Below are 7381 nucleotides of genomic sequence, written 5' to 3'. Positions count from 1 at the left end.
CTGTATCTCAAAGTTAAGTTCTTCACCAGCACAAGATTAGAAGATTGACGTTTGCTTTCCTTAACTCACACCGGCATATTAAAATATACTTTCTGTGTGACTTTCTTAATTCTTCTGAAATTATCATTTAAAAATGTTCTTTTAAAGACACTTCCACTACAAGAATTGTATCCAGACTAAATATACATTTAATGTTTTTACAGTTGAACTTTTAAGTAAAGTGCGTAGCATTTCAACATAACAGGAAATTATGGTTTGCTTTTTTTAATAGATTCTGTCACACCAAATTTAAATATAATTACTGCAGGAATTCCTTATTTTATTAGAATGTGGCTTGGAAACAGGGTATGGATTGGTGGACTTCACTGGAAGAATGATGTACCACAAAAGGTCATGAAAATATTGATCTTTTATTTTCAAAAAAAAAAAAACAGCATCTATAGGCATGCAGCAGTCTATTTGCTATGATTTCAGATAACAAACTGTTCACTATAAACAATATATGCTTAAAATGAGCCACCTCAAATATTGTTTTGTTCTAGTCAGAAAGGCCCAGAGAACCCAATACTGTAGCCCTATGTGGAAATAAAACTATGGTAGTTTATGGCATGATCCCAATGGCAAATTCATACAGACTTCAGAACTGAGACATCTGGTGCTTCCATTAACAAACAAACTACACTACACACAAAAGCATGTACAAAATACATTGACAAACAAGTATAGGTGACCATTATAGGTACAATATACAATATATGTAATTATACAATATCATATACATATTATCAAACCAAACAACAAATTTTGGTTAGATAGTTTTATCCACTGCAAAGGTGGCCGATAGTCCAGTGGTGTTTCAGGCAGTTGTTGGTTAATTTTTGAATGAAAAGAGTTTGGGAAGAGGTTTTGAAAATGCACTTATGTGGTGCTCAGTATGCGCACACTTTTCAGTTCCAACAGCAACACTGTAAAACTCCAGGCCAGCGGTTTCCACCATTCAGCAGCCATTTGGTTCGTTAATGTTTCTTGGCAACGACGAGCAGAATTATATCCCAAATCATTATTGCCACACTCCCAACGGGGTATGTTTTGGATGAAGATACCCAGTTCTCTTTTGATTCACCATGAATTTGATTTAGACATGAAAAAGTACAAATGTGAGCGATTAAAAAACAACCCCAGAGAAAGTGTTTACGTTGGATGTGCTTTCAGAAAATTTGCCTCGTGTACTTGCGCCACGCTTGGTGCCTTCAGCTGAGCTAGCCTTGACAGTTAATTTCATGCCAAAAGTGCAATGGTCACGATTAAAGCATAAGGTAAATGAGCTGATGATTGGCCGTCTTTATTTAAATTGGGAGGCTTCTTAAATCCTATAATAGCAATGAAAAAAAATCTGGTTCTGGAGAGCTGGCGGTTTAAAGCTATCCGAAGCTGAGGAGAATCCTGGTTCGATCGGTAGTGTTTAATAGGCCTCACCACACTCTGGGTGGCAGAGAGTAAACGGGCTGTTGCTGACCGTTTGGCAGGCCAGGCCTGCGACTCCTACCTCCCCCAGGACCTCATTTGGTCGCAGCTGTTGACTGAAAGGCTCCCTGCTCTGCGTCAATTGGTCAGTTCTCTCCGTACTGTGGCTCAGACCCAATCCAAACTCCTTTTCTGCTAGCATTGCACTGAAAGCTTCTGCCAAGGTCATAAAACCATTAAAAACATTCATAATATTAAAGATGAAACATTGGGTCAACAAGGTAATAAAACAGCTCTTAATGTTCAGCTTTGGGACTTTTACTTTTAATGTTTTTCCCCCCCTTTCAAGTACGCCATTAAATAAACTTCTGATACAATACACACATACAACTCCTTGGCTTTTTGTAGGATTATTGTCCATTTTTTTCTCATTCACAGAATTAATAGATTTTATTTTAAATATAAAATCAAGATTGCATGTAAAATGCATTCAAAATTAACCTTTAATTTATCATAAATAATCTTAAAAGTTTTATAATAAAAGTTTTCCAGCATGATTCATTTGAGAAGTTGATGTAGAGATGTCACTACATGTTTGTCTATGACGTGAACATCCATATTGACAATAAAATAATCCCTTCTCGTCAATACCTTCTTATCTCATTGTTAGAATATTAAAACATACATCTGCAAATGTAGCCTAATAAGACCAGACTTGTTGTAAGATCTCAGATTTGGCATGTTTAAAAAACAGTGAGTGGTACTCAGGAAGCTGTGAACGCAATCTCCTGCAACGCACAACATTCCCCGGGGAATGAATTCCCCAAATCATTCCAATAATTCATTCCAAGAAAACGTCTGCTCCATTTCCTTCAGGCTTAGTCGACATAAATAACAAAGGTGAGACAGGAAACAAAGGACAGATTTTTTTTTCTGTCCTCAAACAAGGATATTCATTCTATAGCTCACTCTGAAGCTATGACAGCGAACATCAGTGCGTTGCGTTTGAGAAGCATAAGGAGATCTATAATCCAACAATTCTAGGATCCATTCGAAGGATAATATATGTGTTTGAAGGTTTTTGAACTTACTTAAAAAAATACTTAAAAGTGAATTTTACAGTCTATTTGTCTTTAAAAAAAACTCATCATTATTATCAATAGAAGTGCTTGCGTTAAAAGCCTGCTATTTCCCCCACTGCTGTGCTTGACTGCACGAAAGGGCATTTTATCACATTTCCTGTTGCACAGGCTGAACTATGCTGTTCGCTCTCTGACCACAGTGACAGGTGCTGCAAAGAATAATTTGATTTGATATTCAAGCCGCGGGAAAGGGCCTGTCTATGCAGGCTGAGTTCGTACTCGCTGTATGGTTTTCTCAGCTGGAGAGGCGGAGAGACTTGACGTGACATTAACACTTTTTCAGAGAGCATTACTACCTCAAAGGAGATTTGTCGGGACAAAGCCGCAGGTTAATTTGCAGTCTGAGGTTTTAATTTCCTGTCTGGGTCCTCTCTCATGCGCGCGACTGTGAGTGCATTAACGGGAGAGAGAGAGAGGGGGCTTGAATGTGTTCCAGAGCATGGTTAACAGTGTCACCTGGTCCGGGTCATCGCCTTCTCATGACATTCACTGAATATGCAGCCAGAACATATAGCCCCTACTTAATGGTGCACACAAATGATCACATCTTATGCCAGCAGCACAATTTTTTTAGTTTTCCCATGTTGTGGAGTATACAGTAACTCTCTCTCACACACAGATACTGTATATAAACAAGCATGCAAAACCAACACTCTACTAATCAAGCTATTTGCTAACATTTATCTGATTGTTATTATCCTGAAACTGTATATACAAGCAACACACATGGCAGTCAGTCTTCCAACATACCACGACACAATTCCGGTTAAAAAATTAATTTTAATGGGGCATCCGTGGTAAGATTTGCAAGCTTTTGTTAAGTGCAAAGAACATGCTCAAGACCACTGTAAACCTACATCTCAGTATTTCCTGCCTTTCCTCATACTGATTCTCCCACCACCAATCGCATGTAAATGCTTTTAACTGTCTTTCTGCAGAGATTGCAGAGCATGGGGTATTGACTTTGAGACAAGCGTAATGGAGGCTTCCATGTCAACACTCATTCTGGAAACAGAGTCTCACCAGACCGCCCAGAGTTTAGCTTTCACAAAAGCTTCTTTCATTTTCATGCCAGCAGTTGATTTTCACACACATTAAAACGAAAAATGCAAATGCATTCTATCACAGAAATTGCCTCCTTCCATATTGCCCTAGCTATGATCATGATACTTTCTCCTTTCTGTGCAGTCACCAGAGATTTTGGCCCTTTTCACGTACCCATTCCAGCAAACGAGCAATGCAACAGTCACAGCTGCAGTAAATATCTGGCTGAAATCAGACAACGATCCAGACACTGCTTGTAACCAGAGAACTGCTCTGCGGAATCTTGTCGCAAAGAGGGGGAGGGACAAAACATGGAGGGAGAATGAGTGAGGACTCTGTTGTCAAAAGGATATAAGTATATATAATTTTTTTTTTTGATTTTGTCTGAGAGCCAACACCTGAAGCATTTAGGGCTCTCTCTCTCTTTCTCTCTCTCTCTCAGCCTACAGCAGTTTCATATATTTTATTTCAGGGCTTCAGAAGCTTAGCCCAGTAATAAGTCAGTGACTGAAGGGTAGGCAGTGGCAGCCAAGGAAGTATAAGTTCATTAGTCTACGTGTCGCTGGCATGATTATTGAAGTTTCACCATGGGGGAAGCAGACTGGTTAGCTGCTCTTCCAGCTGCAGGTTCAATGCCCAAAGGTACACTCATGTCTCTACACGTCTAAGCTGTCTGCAATGGCTGGAACAGGGAGTCCCTTCATTAGGTCTTTAACCGTTAATGTTGAAAAGAGTCTCTCTGAAATTCTGGCTAATTAAAGAAGTGCCCATTTTACGTCTGCACTCTTTTAACCCTTTTTATCAGGAGCAGATTTTAAATGTTAAGTCTCTATGGCTTATTCATGCTTTTTTGTGGGCTAACTCATGACTGTGGATCAATGCATGGCTTAATGTTTATCTGGGAGAAAGTAAAGATCTAATGATTCTTTGCCTTTCAACAAAAGCCATCAACTTTTGCCTTTGAAAGAGAAAGTGACTCTGGGCCAGAAAGAGTGGAAGAAGTTGCGGAGCCAGTATTAGTCTGACACTAAGGATGAGTGATACACACGCCATCAAATGTTTTATCACCTATGCCATCACCTCATTTTTTGCATTTTTCATTTGCGCAATGATGCTGTGACAACAGAATCTTCTGTGCCGGCATTTACTCCATGTAAATGCTGAACTAAATAGTTTTTAAAAATTCCAAGTATCTGTTTTAGCATCTCAGGTACTGAGGGTTCTGAGTAGGTTGTCTAAAAATCACTTAGGTTGTCTGAATGTGCAGGCTATTACACATTGTTCACAAATGCTCCGTCAAAGTTTCAGTAACAGAAAAAACTTACCACGTGAGGCTTTAAAACAACATAAAAAGAATTGAGTGTGTGCATTAGTGTGCTGGGAATCTCCCTGATCATCTGACATGTTTTGATATATTCTGTTAAGTGGTGTCTTTGATGTTGTTTTACAGTGGTCTCAAAGGTCACCTGGTCGCTCCATCTCCTCTACAGTCCTTTGCCATTCTGTTTTTCAATCATCTGGAACTCTATGTTTACAGAACACTGTTCCTCATAGGTTTGAGACTACAGCAGTAACTTAGACAGATATTGCTTCTGTCACTTTTTGCGCGACATACAATGCAGCCTAACAAATTAACAAAAACATTTAAATGCTGCAGTATTGAATCTGGACTGTGCCAGTACTGACTGTGGCCTGCAGCTGATGCACAGTTAGCACAGACAATGCTCAGGAAGGGGAGGTTTTGCTGCTGTCATGAAGTGTCATCCTCCACCTCATGTCTGTGCAAGCCTGGCTTGCAAAATGCAGTGTGATAAGAAATGGTGGCTGACATTGCACAATTCGGACGAGAGTGCATTCTTATTCGCACTCTCCTGAATCAATAACGGAGGCTGCAGCAGTACTGATAAATACAACTGGGCATTGCAAATTAGGGAGAACATGGGGTGGGGGCATTCAAAAAAAAATTAAGCTCCTTTTTGAAAGCACAATGCAGCTAGCTTTAACAAAGGCTTTCGTATAAAAGGGGATGTGTCATGTTTCTCATGATTAATGCTTGTGTTTCCATGTATTTCACGACTCATTGGAATTTACAGGATAACACCCACATGCTGCTCTGCCCATATCCAAGGACTTGTACTGGTTAAATGCAAGTGAATGATGAAATACATTTTTTTCTTTACTTTTAACTGAGTGCATTCAACCGTTTTTTGCAATACATAATTTTCTTTTAAAATTTTTATCCATTACCATTTTACAGTAATTGGGAAATTCCTTAAATTATATGTTTTTGCATACACGTTAGAATAAACGTCTGGTGTGGACACACAACATTTTTAAACAGTTTTTTTTTCAGAGCCAGAAAAACCTAAAGTATGAAACCATTGGATTAATGCAGATCTATTGGTCTAAATCCTGAACTCTCCCTAAAATTTGTTTTTGCTGGAGTTACGAGCTGTATTATAATGTAAGTACCATCTGTCATAAAGAGGGATATGTTTGTTATAGCAAAGGATTTTGGGAGAGGGTGGAAGCGGCACTTCAGAGAGATTCCCCGTGCTTCCCCGGGGAAGAAAGGTAATGAAAAGAAAATGGCTTCTCCCCTCTTTAATATCTGCGGAAGCAATAAAAATAACATGACGTGATGATTTAACAGACTTGGCTATATTGAGTGGATGAATCATTTTCACGTTACGCCATAAAACTGCTCAAGTGGTTTTCAGAGTCTTTCAGGTAGATTTGCTGGGGATAGGCTAATGGTAGTACCATATTTTTTATTGGATAAAGGTTAATGTTTTTATCATTAATAGATTATTAAGATATTATTAAGCCCCTGTAAGGCAAATAACCTCGGCCTGTACTTTATACAGGATTTAGCTGATTTACTTAGCTGAAATTTCATAAATAATTTACGAAGAGTAGGTAGTAATGAAAGGCACTGCAAAATAAATCACTGATGTTAAAAAAGGCAGCTCTGGTCAAGATAATGATACAAATAACATGAATATACATATCACGTTTTTTTTAAATTATCATTCAACAGGACCCAAGAACTGTTAAAGGGGGTCGAGGTTTGTGTCAAGGTCGTTTCACAGCCAAAATATTTTTGTATTCCCTCTGCATAGAGCTGAGGCCTCCAATCACAAATCAGGATTCCTGAGTTAGCTGGATAACTGCACTGAGTAAAACCCAGAACAGCTCTTTTTTACTTCAATCCATGTTCCAGATTTGGGACGGTTCCAGGTTTTACTCAGTGCAGCTATTCAGCTAACTCCACAATCAGGCTTCATGAAACAGACCCCTGCTCCACACCCACAGTAAACATTACACTGGGGGGGTGAGGGGTTGGGGGGAGTGAGAAAGTGAGAAAGTGGACACAGCTAAGGGGTGTGGCAAGGAATTTTAAGGGCTCAGCTGGCCTGTCACACAAGTCACACCGATAGAGTGTCGCTGGGATTCCCCCAGCTGCACTAATCATGGGGCGGAGTGACAGTTTAAGCCTAAGCTATCACACCTGTCACAAGCAGACTACACATTAGGCCTACTGCCCAAATGGCAACCCCCGTGGGTTTTGAGTCATGAGCTGGTGTACCCTGGATGGGCTGCAAAAAACTCCAGCCATTCCTGGAATCTGCTGCTTCTGGAGTGCCGATTGCATAAATAATTATATGTATTCTGTGTCCATGCAACATATGTCCTGAACTTTGGCTCAAAATTCAGTCCAACCACTTTAC

This window comes from Anguilla rostrata, chromosome 8 (assembly GCF_018555375.3).
Source record: "Anguilla rostrata isolate EN2019 chromosome 8, ASM1855537v3, whole genome shotgun sequence".
NCBI classification, from domain to species: Eukaryota; Metazoa; Chordata; class Actinopteri; order Anguilliformes; family Anguillidae; genus Anguilla; species Anguilla rostrata.
Note: the sequence above shows the minus strand (reverse complement) of the source record.